At 40.0% G+C, this 12,065-nt stretch overlaps 1 pseudogene; it reads left to right on the top strand.

Annotated features, from left to right (window-relative positions):
• The window catches only part of LOC111229000, a 38,000-nt pseudogene that overhangs the window by 1,897 nt on the left and 24,038 nt on the right, over window positions 1-12,065 (top strand).

The raw sequence follows: 12,065 nt of genomic DNA, 5'->3' as shown, positions 1-12,065 counted from the left end.
GTTCATTTTTTTCTGACTTTTCTCAGATGTTTGCTTTTTTTATTTTGGTAGACTGGAAAGTTTACATCTTTACATCTCTGAAATCCCCCTGAAGAGACAGTCCGAGAAGGAAAAATACTCTTTGATTGAACTCTTGATATATCTATCATGAGGATTTAAAGTTGGGAACCACTGCTATTGAAGGATAAAAACATTTCTGAAGTGCAGTTCCTGTAGGGTTATTCTATAGTGATAAATATTTTAATAGCAGCGGATCAGATTTTTTTTTTTACATTTTTTATCTTTTGTAGAAACCTAATATAATACAATACAACAGGTGAAAGCTATCTTTTCCAAAGCACTAATACTGTCACAGGGAAATAAACTAATTGAGAAAATTTGAAATCAGCAATACACATTGTCTCATGTCTGCATTAATGTTTGTTTTCAATGTTGCTTGCTTGACAGTCAATGTGTTGTACTTTGTCTGTGGTTTTGCTTATGTCTTGTTGCATGTATGTGGTTCCTCCTCAGTTTCTGCACAGAGACCTCTTGAGTTTGTCCCATCACCCACAAGATGCATATGAATAGCTTATTAAATCAATGGAGTAAGTACTAAGAGATTCAAATACTTCTTCAACTCTTCTTCATAGTGTTTACTTTGCATTTCTTACAGTAATTCACCAAGCAGAAGTGATTTAAATTACTTTTATATGTAGACTCACTCAATAGTAATCTGACACTCGACTGAGAAACCACAACTTTGTCAGCTGACTTTATTTGTGTGCGCAGTGCTGCATTGCTTGCTGTCAGTGTGTCACATCCGTTAGTCATTGATTTGTTTCTTCTTAACCTCTTACCTCTTTTTCAGAGGATCTATTTTAGGCTTGAGCTCAACTAGTATTGCCAAGTAGTTTTAAGCAGTAGATAAATATGGAATCCCAAAGTGTTCAATTCATAAATAAAGGAGACATTAAGAAATACCTATGTTGTTGTTGTATGAACAAACTGTGTAAAATACAAATGAACCAACAATTTGTAGCCGTAGCTTAACAAGGCCACTCATGCTACCTGGCAAGCTGGCTAACTAGCTAGGTGTGCTTGAGCTTGGTTATACTTAATCAAATTGAAAGGTCAGTTTTAGCAGTGCTCACTAGCTTCTGTTGGCTAGAGCGACCACAGAGGAAGACTGCCCTTTTTACTCTCTATAGACTTCTGTTTCTTTCTCTGAGGAACATCTTTAGATTCAAAACGCTAACCCTGAATTCACCAGCTAACGTTAGCTGCTGCTGTTAATACTGTCTCTGGCGCTCATAACCCCTCCTAGCTGGTTAGCCTGCTAGGCAGGCATCATGTTATTGGAAGCGTTATTGAGATGAATGATAATAAAATAATAATAGGAAAGTTTCTTTTTTGGAGGCGGCATTTTGCCTTTATTCAGACAGTCAGTGCAAAGAGTGACAGGAAGTGTGGGAGGACAGAGGGGGAAGACATGCAACAGGGGCCCTCTGGTTGGTACTCGAGCCACGGATGTTGAATGCACCTTAACCATTCAACCATCAGCTAACTAGCTGAAACTGGCAGTTTGAGAGGTGTTACTGTGAAATACGCCAGTATGAAAACAGAGCTGAAAATTTCAAATATGAAGTAAAAATGAAGTTGTTCTTATTTACATAGAAACAGAGTATTTTAGTGTTTATTATATATTATAATATATTATATATATATTTAGTGAATATAATACTCTGTTATTATGTAAATAATAACATTCTTATGTAAATAAGAATGATGACATAACATACAATAATGAGTTGGGTATTAAGAATTTCTTAAATTATTGTTTTATTCATGTATTTTACACTTTTTCCTTTCTATTCTTTTTAAATATTATAATTAATTCAAAACACTTTGGTACTCTACATGTACAATATGCATAGATCATATAGCAGTTTTCCTGAGCTCCAGGGATTGTTCTCTCTTGGTGTGTGATTGAGAAATAGAGCTAGGCATCAGATTATGCTGATCCTAGTCCAAAACCAACACCTGCATCTGACAGTTTCCGTTTGACATCAAGAACCACATGTAACTGGAGGACTGTTTTTGGTGACCTCTGGCTTGTGTGTTTTTTATTTATTATGTGACATGATCCAGATCAGTAGTCGATAATATTGTCTAGCCATTTACACTTTATAGAATTAAGTAAAATCCAAAGTATATATAATAGTAAGTACATCAAGTAGGTGTCAATTGCATGAGGCTAAAAAAAAATGTATTTTTTCCTGAAATACAGTACATTGTTAGCTCTGTTAGTGGCTGTTTGCATTGTAATGAGAACTGGCTCAAGGTCTAATTTACCAACTTTTTATTTACCTTCACACTGTTTCTGTACACATTACATGCCTGGGAAGCTTGGTTACTTAGCTACAAGGTTCACTGGCTGTGTAGGCTGCAGCCGGCCTTTGAAAGCAGTTTTTAGCAAACCATCTGTGCTGCCTCTCTCTATCCCTCACTGAGGACTATGGCATATTATATCATTCAAAAAGACAAGACAGAGGTCTTGTATCTATAATTTTAATTTTGTAAGCTTGTATATATTTGTATTTTCCTACATATACATTCTTTCTGAGGCTTTTAATCTTACTTTCACAAGCTGTGAGGCAGAAAAACATGCGGGTGTGTATGTGTGAGCTCACAGAGTTTTGACAGGTTTACAACATGGTCAAGTTTCATGAGCAGAGCTTTATAAAAGAATCACACAGCCTGAGAGGGAAGGACATTCAACTTCTGACCAATCCAATGTCTTAACATGTGTCATAAAATACAACCTAACACCTACCACCGGTGTTACGCTGTATTCCATGATCCATCAGATATCGCTTGTTCTGCTTACAGGGCAGTATTTCCCACACATAGACTTTACTTGGATGGGCTGCGCAGGTGTATTAACGATGGCCCAACTGTATCTGGCAAAGCGTTATTATACATATTTCTATGTCTCCATGGCAGCGACAGCCAGAACCGGAGACATATTGTTTTCTGGTTGTCTGTCCCACTCTCTTGGATACGATATCTCAGTAATGCCTTAATGGAACTTTTTCAAGTTTGGCACAAACATTGACTACAATGCAAGGACAAACTGATTCAATTTTGGTGGTCAAAGGTCAAAGGTCAAGGTCACAGCGACCTCACAAACACTTTTTTAGCCATTACACAAAACTTCACACAGCAATTATGACAAGATTTCAAACAAATGGTTAATATTTTATATGAATCTGGATAAACAGGGATGTAATCTGAAGGAGGCATACAACCATGATTATTCATCTGAGACAACAACACCGTCCACAGTCAAATATAGTGGAGAATCTCCCTTTGCTCTTCCTCTCCTGTACCTGAGGCCTGCACTATGAAGCAAGTTCAACATACCCAGGATATTTTTTCATTATGTTGACTTAAAAGAACCTAACATTGTCTGTCCTGGATAAGTTGTACTAAAAACTAAGCTGGTTATCAACTGGCTCAGGTAACTCTGGGTTTACTTATCCAGCTACAAGTGTGTTTATGTGTAGTTGTTATTTATAGGCAACACCATCAGAGCCATGAATAAAGGATTTATTATGATATGAGAAGAAAAGCTGATACCTCCAAGTCGGCTAAATTCAGTTGAAGCGACATCCCAAAGTGATATTCAGTGAAATGAAATGTAAACAATATTATCACATGACCAGAGTAGAAAAGAAACACTAGAAATAATTTACAACTATTTAAGTCCAGCTGAGGATATACTGAGTTTCTAACTGAGTATTTTCACCCTTTTGTCTATGAACAAACTATTACAAACGTGATGCAGAAAAAAGTTAAAGTAATGTCAGACTGTTGCCGCTGCCAAAGCAGAGAGTAGAGAGGACTGAAAGATAATAATACTTAGCTATGTTGTTACTGTAACACCTGTTATTGGGTGTTGAGTTTTCCATGCTTCAAATGCTGCATCCAGGTTATCTTTGGTCAAATGTCCTCATTTTTGGCTCGAACACGGAATGACTTCAGTGTTGGAGTGGTGGGGGTGGTGGTGGTGGGAGGCCGTAGAAAGGGACATACATTGTAGAGATGCATTGGAGATACACTGTGCTGTTTGCACATTTAGTTTGACCTCCAACACTGTCTCTAGCCCACTCGCCCATCTCTACAAGAGGCATATTGTTTTCGAACAGGATTTGTCTATGCAGAAAAAATTTTGAGCCAATTCTCTGCCAATGTTTCCACAATATTTCCGCAAGCAGCCAGGGTGGCATTGTGTTTTGGGATAGAATTTGCACTGTTTGTTTGGATGCCATGCATAGACTCTCCAGTTCCCAGATGGCCCTGCATGCATTTGGAAAAATGCAATGATTTAAGTTGTTCATTATGACTGTTTCCAAATTGGCACAACACAATCCCCAAGGCTTGCTTGATCTTTTTCCAAATTTTTATGCCTCCACACACAGCCAGAGCTGGAGGCATATTGTTTTTGAGTTGTCTGTACATCCATTTGTCCTGTTCTCGCAGACAGCTTTGTTAGTTGATTTGATGTATATGTGCAGTGCTGCTTTGCTTGCTGTCAGTGTCTCACATCCATTTCAGCAGTGATATGTTAAATCAGTTATTGTTTTGTTTCTGCTTTTCCTCTTATGAATGCCCTCTTGTTCAGAGAATCTACTTTAGGCTTGAGCACAACTACTATTGTGAAGGATTTTCAAGTAGTAGATAAATATGGAATCCCAAAGTATTAAGTTCATAAATAAAATAAAAGAGACATTATAAATCATACTTGTGTAAAATACAAATGAACCAACAATTCGTAGTAGTACATGTTGGTTGCCAAGGTCACAGTGACTTCACAAAACATGATTATGGCCATTAGATTTTACATTTTTCAAAGATCATTGTCAGTGTGCCCTCACAGAACACTTTTTAGCCATTCCTCAAAACTTCACAGAGCAATTATGACAAGATTTCACAGAAATGGTTCCTATTTTATATGAGTCTGGATAAACAGGGATGTAATCTGAACCTTGTCTGAGTGGCGGAGGTGTACATTTGTGAGGCGGTGATTGTAATTATCCTTTTTTTTTTTTTTTTTTACAATAGGTCTCACATGTGGGATTACAAGAAGTTGAAAAGATGCTAGCATGCACTCCCCAAATGTTTACCACTACCATCCCTTCAGCAAAAACAAAGAATGTGTACTGTAACCCCCTCCCTTTTCTGACCACCAACCCCCCCCCAATCCCATTTTATAATTTATGTCCAGGTCCTTAGCACAGCACTTCAACTCAGCGTGTGCATAACTGTTTCGTCTCCTTCCTTCCAATTTAGTGCTGGGATTGCAACAATAACCACATTACCACTTCCCCATGGTATTGGGTGGTGTACCGCAGGGCGGAGGACATTACAGCTGTGACCGTAATAACAGCTTTCTGTTGTATCTGAGAGTGTTTCCATCTTCATGTTGGTTATGACGTAGGTGTTGTGTAATCAAAACCGTAAACAGTGTTTACTATCTGTTCTCTAAATTATCCTGTTTATTTGGTTTGAGACTTGGATGTTCCAGTATAAAGAGACACAAAAAAACAGACAGTGTGAGTTTGCTCTTGCGGCTCATGAGCTGACCACAGAAATACTTTCCAGGTAAGAAAAAACAAAACAGTGTAAACTGAGCTTTAGCAAGGTAAATGACGACAGTGTGTGAGGTCAACGGAGCGGAAGAAACAGAAGAAGAAATGTATAATGTATCATTTCCTGAGTGACAAGGGATTGTTCCAAGGAAAGACCCCAGAGCAAGCAAACTCTTTCATCAGCTGGTTGAGTAAGTTGCCAGTGAGCCAAATTTGATGCATGTTTGAGCGCATCCAAAAGTGTCTAATAGCATTTACAGATAGAAAATGCTGGCTAAATTTTAAGTCCAGGAAACACACAGGCTTCAGAGAATTTTGTGCTTGCTTTTAAGCCACTTACAGAATCTATATTTGCTTGAATACCGGTTTTAAATGACTTTCCTGTGGAGATTTGTTACAGCAGTTACAGTGGTTTACTGGTTAATGTAGCAGCAGCCTTTCTGACAGCATACACCTTATCCATATACAGTAAGTCAGTCATGGTGAACAGCGATTGCATTGCCTGTGCTGCTGTGTCATGCTTCGCTCATTATCTGAAGTGAAGTTTTGCTTCCTCACTGGAGTTCTGCGGAAGTGCAGGAACAGTGCACATATTAGCCTGGAGTTATCCTACCATTATTGTCATTACCATTCATTACATACTGTTTACAAGACCAAGTCAATATTGCATTAGTTGGCAATGGATTCAGAGTGATTGATCTGCAGTAGTGCTTCCCTTGGATCCCTGCACATATAGCAGGACATTGCCTCAGGCTCACAGCACAGAGTATGAGGATTGCTATTTTTAAAGCCGGCGCCCAAATTAGTCATGCAGTATGATCTCTGGGTGACATCAGCATGAAGGTCTAGTATACCAAATGGCTTGACCTATTTTATGTTGTGTGTCATTGATATGTAGCCGGTTGCAACACCGCTAAGCAATGCACTTCAGAAAGACACATTGACAGAGGCGGCTCTCAGGATTTCTAACTGGGGTCAACTGTGGCCCAGGGGTGTCTAGAGGTGGCACAATGTTTTGTGCACATGTGGAGTTGTATGCATTAATATTCTTATGATTATAGGGTAAAACATAAATTATTATATACAAAGGTTAGCAACTCATCATTATTGCATCCACCATCAACTGTGGCTGATGGCTGTGGGGAACCTTATTCATCTGATGTGAGTCCATCCAGCATGAAACACTGTTCCCTGCTCTCCATCTCTGCCCTCCACAGAAGAAGGCATAGCTCTGAGGCGAATATCACCCTCGCTTAGCAAAATCCATAAAGCAATTAACGGCTACTGTGGCTTGGCACAGGCCAGTTTTAGGGCTCAGCTTTAATGCATGCAGCTACAGCCAAAAAATGTCAGGACTAGAGGGCTGCTGAAGGTAGATTAATGCTCCGCTATGGAGCAATTGCCAGCGTTGTCCCCATATTTTATGCTTGAAGTCACTGGGCCTCAAAGGATGCTGTTACTCACCTAAAATCTGAATCCAAGACTTAGTTGGCATTAATTAATTTCCAGTTTTGCTACGGAGTGCAACACATCAACACAAATTATCCACATTTGTGTGCTTTGATATTTAGGGTCTCAGGCAGTGCATGTCCTTGTGGAGGTGTGAACTCATAAGTGAGTCACCACCTTGACATCACCTGAAGGTAACAGGGTCCTCCATGACACATCAGAGGCCTTTGGTTTTAAGTGCATAAACACACACACATATACATTCCCTCTGTTTTGAGCTAATATCACATGTCTGTATGATCTTTTTTAAAATTCCTCAGAGAGGATCCTTGTGTTGAGAAATGAAGCTCTGGGAAAAAAAATCTCACTTTAGTGTGAACTGATTTTTTTCTGTGAAACGTTCATGGGCTGACATTCCTTATCAGCTGAGTGGACGTCAGCGCGGCGATGGCCAGCCCTGATATTCCTGTTGACGCTGTGCGTGGTCAGACGTAGGTGAAACTCACAGCAGGTTGTGATAAGCGCCCTTCACCATTTGACAAGACATACAGTACTTCCTGTGTGTGGCTTGTGTAACTTTCCAGCCCTACGTGTGAAAACACGCAGACAGAGCTGGTAAAGAATCGCTTCTCGGAAAAGCTGACAACACAGCAGCCAAGAAAAGCAAACTAAGTGCGAAACAGGGTGTGGAGTGTAGAAATGGAGACTGAGAAAGGAGGGGAGACACAAACTGCAAAGTGTGTCTATCTTCAGCAGCAACAATGAAAATGAAAAGGAAGTTTAAAAGTCTGTCAATGCAGAGAGATGTGAGACACAGATAGAAAGGACAAATGATTTCGCCCGATTTTAGATGTTTTAACTTGTTTTAAATACAAAGCTAATCAATATTTTACTATCAATAAATAGAATTGACTGCATAGTGTGAAAAGGTGCTGCATGCATGCAGCAAAGGAGCACAGGAGGGAAAACAAACTGTAGGTGGCAAGACACAGGAGCCCGGCTTTGGTCCTGAGTGCAGCAATTTATTTTCTGACAAGCAGCTAAAACTCTGCCCACATTTCCCTGCAACCCTTACAGCTACTACTAACTCTAACTCTGTTCCTGTCACCAGCCTCACCGTCACGTACAACGCTGCTCTCGCTCCACCGCTCACACCCGACGCACACCTTACGCACGGAGCTATAATGGAGCCACACCACTTGTATGACATTTAGTAAATATGATGCACAGCTCCTTATGGAAAACAGTGATTACGGCCAAACTTTAGCCGAACTTTTATTTTCACTGCACATAGATCAGACACCCTTGAATATAGAAATGACTCATTGAAATCGATTGAGAAATATAAATGTTACAGAGCTTTATATCCATAAAGACTGCAGCTCCTCCATTTATTGGCGCTTGTTTACAGTGCAGTCTTGTCCAGACCAATATGGGGGCCGAAGGCTCAGAAATTGTATAGGAAGTGGTGGAAAGTACATTTTGAGGTATTTCCATTTTATGCTACTTTATACTTCCATTCCACTACATGTATTTATTTCAGTTAAACAAGCAAGATACTGTAAGGGTTGTAACACTGCACTGTGAGCCCCTGCACTGGCCTGGAGACAAAATCGACCCCACCGATTGTCTTTGTATAATTTGCACTCTTGATGATAACCCCACAGAGAATCGTTACCCAACTCTGCAGTTCCCCTCAGCTCTATGGAGAGTTTTAGTGTCTTTTAGTTTAATTGTTTTGGTTGTAAGGCCTGAAACTTTGCTGTTTTTGTTCTGTTTATCAGCTCTCATCAGCATTGTTTCCAGACACAACAGGCATCTTCTGGTGAACATAGCAGAACATTTAGCAACACAAGGGGCCAGATATTCATCACTGTTTTGTTGACACACATGCCCACGCTTAGGCATGCCAAATATAGCTAGCAAGATGTATTCAGACAGAAGAAACAACATGGTTGGTAGGATGACATGATGGGATTGAAGCGTTTGACAGGGAAGGAAAAAAAAGATCTTCATCAAACAAATGCATCAGTCAAAACATGACACAGCCTGTTTAGTATTTTCTGTGTAAAACCTCTGGCAGTCATGGTGAGTATCTGACTCATTTTATTGAACTAATTTGCATAACAGAAACTCATGAAAACCATGCATCAAAAGAAACATGCAGTTTACGTTCTTGATAATGTTATTTCAGTTAGATTAAACTGGGCACCCTTTGCTGCTAGTTTTCTCAACTTTGTACATTATAACGTCATAAAAATGCAGGTAAAGCTAATTTTTAGTGGGCATGACATTTTTTTGGCTTTTTTTTTTTTTTTTAGTAAAAAAAAAAAGTTTGGGAGCCTGTGCTGTTTCCTGCAGTGCAGAGAGAAAGGAAGGAGCGGTGAAGGACTCAGACAGCAGAAAGTCGACAGAGCGAGTGACAGCTAGATGATAGGGCTGCACTGTAAGCGTTTCTCTCTGACAGTGTTGGAGCTAAAAGTGCAGTGATTGTTTAGTCCGGAGCCGAATGAACAAAAGCAGCCTGAATAGCCGGGGTTGATTCTCCCAGTTTGATTGACGAAACCCTGCCAATTGTGTTTGCGTGTCAGCGTGTGCTTTCCACCAGCGTCATTGTAAAGGCGAGAGAGGCTGTTGTCATGGAAAAAACAAACTCTGACCTTCAGTGTTGTCACACCGCTCCTCTGTGGCTGAAATTAGGTCAGGACTACCCCCTCTGAGGAACAGAGAGCGAGCTTCGCTGTGGTAACTCAAGTTTTTTCGACACTGCCCTTTAAGCCCAGCCACGCTGCAAACAATGAAATGATGGCTATTGGTTCAGCATCTGTCTCTCTTCTGGATCTCTCTGCATGAAAAGATATTGCCTGCCTAGTTCATTGTGTGTTTGATTTGTCCAGTTGTTTCCAGTTGCTGAATAATTAGAATAGAAGAGTGTCTTTTATTAAGGCCTACTCGTCCTGCAGGCATTGGATGCTGTTTTACATCAGATGTTTTAAGGCATAATTCAACATTTCGGGAAATATTTGTACTTTGTTTCATTCTTCCTGAGTTAGATGAGAAAACTGGTATCTGTGCATTATCTATGCTTGCTGGGAGGTGGGTTTTGTTACCCTTTCAGCAGAGCAAAATTAGGTGTTTATGCTAAGCTAAGCTAACCAGCTGCTGGCTGGAGCTTCACATTTAGCAAACATGACATGTGAGTAGTGTTAGTCTTGGGCAAGAAAACAAAGAAGTGTTTCCAAAAATGTCAACGTGTTCCTATAGTCGTATAACTGTAATCAAACTTGTATAAGTACGAGTCTACGGTCATCCCCTGCCCACATATTTATCTAGTGTTTATTATTTATTATCTAGTTTTTTACACATTGCTCCTTTGCACTGTCTGACCCGTCCAACACTCTTGTCTCCATCAAACACTCTGTCTTGTCTTGGTTTTAACTGTGTATATATTAAGTTTCTGGCTTCTGGTCCACTGAATATGCGCAGTAGTGTCATAATCGGACATAAATATTTAGTTTGACCTGTTTTTTGAACATTTTTTTTGAATAAGAAATTGATGCTGCATGTGACAGATATTACAACTTGTCAGATAGGATTATCAGGAGGGCTTTACTTTCTTACCTTTTAATATTGCAGCATATTCATAAAGCATGTCTTCTACGTATTCTTATAGGCCTACTACTTATTTTCATTTTTCACACAGATTTTGTCCATGATGATTTGTTTTTCATGGTCTTACCACTTTGATCCATCAAAGGCTTTTTCAGTTTTACTCATATTTAAATATATTTATTAGTTAAGTCACTGTTATTTCATATTGCATATGTAATTAGTATTAGTGCCAGGCTGCATGGTGTGACTCTTTGTTATTAAATGAAATTTTAGAGATTAAAAGTCCATGACTTAAAAATACACAATACAAAGATTAATAATTGACTGTGTTTACAGCCGGAGGTGTCTGTCAACAGTTTTACAGGTGTCTCTTTTACTATTGTGGTCTATAGGAAAAATGCTTTTTTGGGGACGTAGGGGATTTTTTGCTGCAAGGCAGAGCGGGGGCGCCGTATCCAGGTCTTAAAATACATCCACGGTTGAACTGCATACTGGTAGCTGTTTGTGAACCATCTTTGTCATGTCGACATGCTCCATTCTTTCAATGTCGAACATGTCCATTCTCCATGTTGACATGACTGCATCACATCATTTCCAACATTTGTCAGCTGCACATTCATGCTACCAATTCCTGTTCTACCACATCCCAATGGTGTTTTTCTTTTACCATTGCAGGTCTGCAGGGGGGGGGGGGCGGGGCACTGAGGTTCACTGACTCACTGTCATGTTTGGTGAAACCAGTTTGTGACCACTTTAGCTTTGTGACATGGAGCATTGCGTCAGTAACAATACTCAGACTGTGACATTCAGACATGACTCGATGTGTTTTTTGTTTTTCTTTTGCATACACATTAGGTTACAAGCAGTCAGACAATTTGTAGTAGGGTGGGCAATAAAATGAATTCACTCACTGATTATTACCTAGCCGTGCCTAAGGTAGCGGTTCACAGATTCGAGATTTAGTTATTAAAATCCTCCTCCTGAAAACCACTTGTCAAAACAGCTATCAGGGCTTGTTTGTTAACCTCAGCCGTGCACCATAGTGGCTCACCACAATATCACACAGGCCTGAGAGAAACGTTGCAAGATTATTAGATTGGTCACGGACCATCCACAGCAGCTCGCCTTTCTCCCCCGCTGCCTGCGGCGGAGGTTGGTCCTCTGTGGGCTGGTTGTTGCGTGGTATGTGGTGTTTCTGTCACAACTCTTGCTCTGTCAGACAATGACATGTTTAGGATCATTGGTTATATTGTACATCCTCTGACTGACTGGTATTAAAAGAAAACATTCCCCACACCATCACACCACCTCCACCAGTCTGGACTGTTGACACAAGGCAGGTTGGGTCCATGCGAATCTCTCTCCTTGTGG

This window comes from Seriola dumerili, unplaced genomic scaffold (genome assembly GCF_002260705.1).
Source record: "Seriola dumerili isolate Sdu_G_001 unplaced genomic scaffold, Sdu_1.0 BDQW01000017.1, whole genome shotgun sequence".
Lineage (NCBI taxonomy): Eukaryota > Metazoa > Chordata > Actinopteri > Carangiformes > Carangidae > Seriola > Seriola dumerili.
This window is presented reverse-complemented; position numbering and strand designations above follow the sequence as displayed.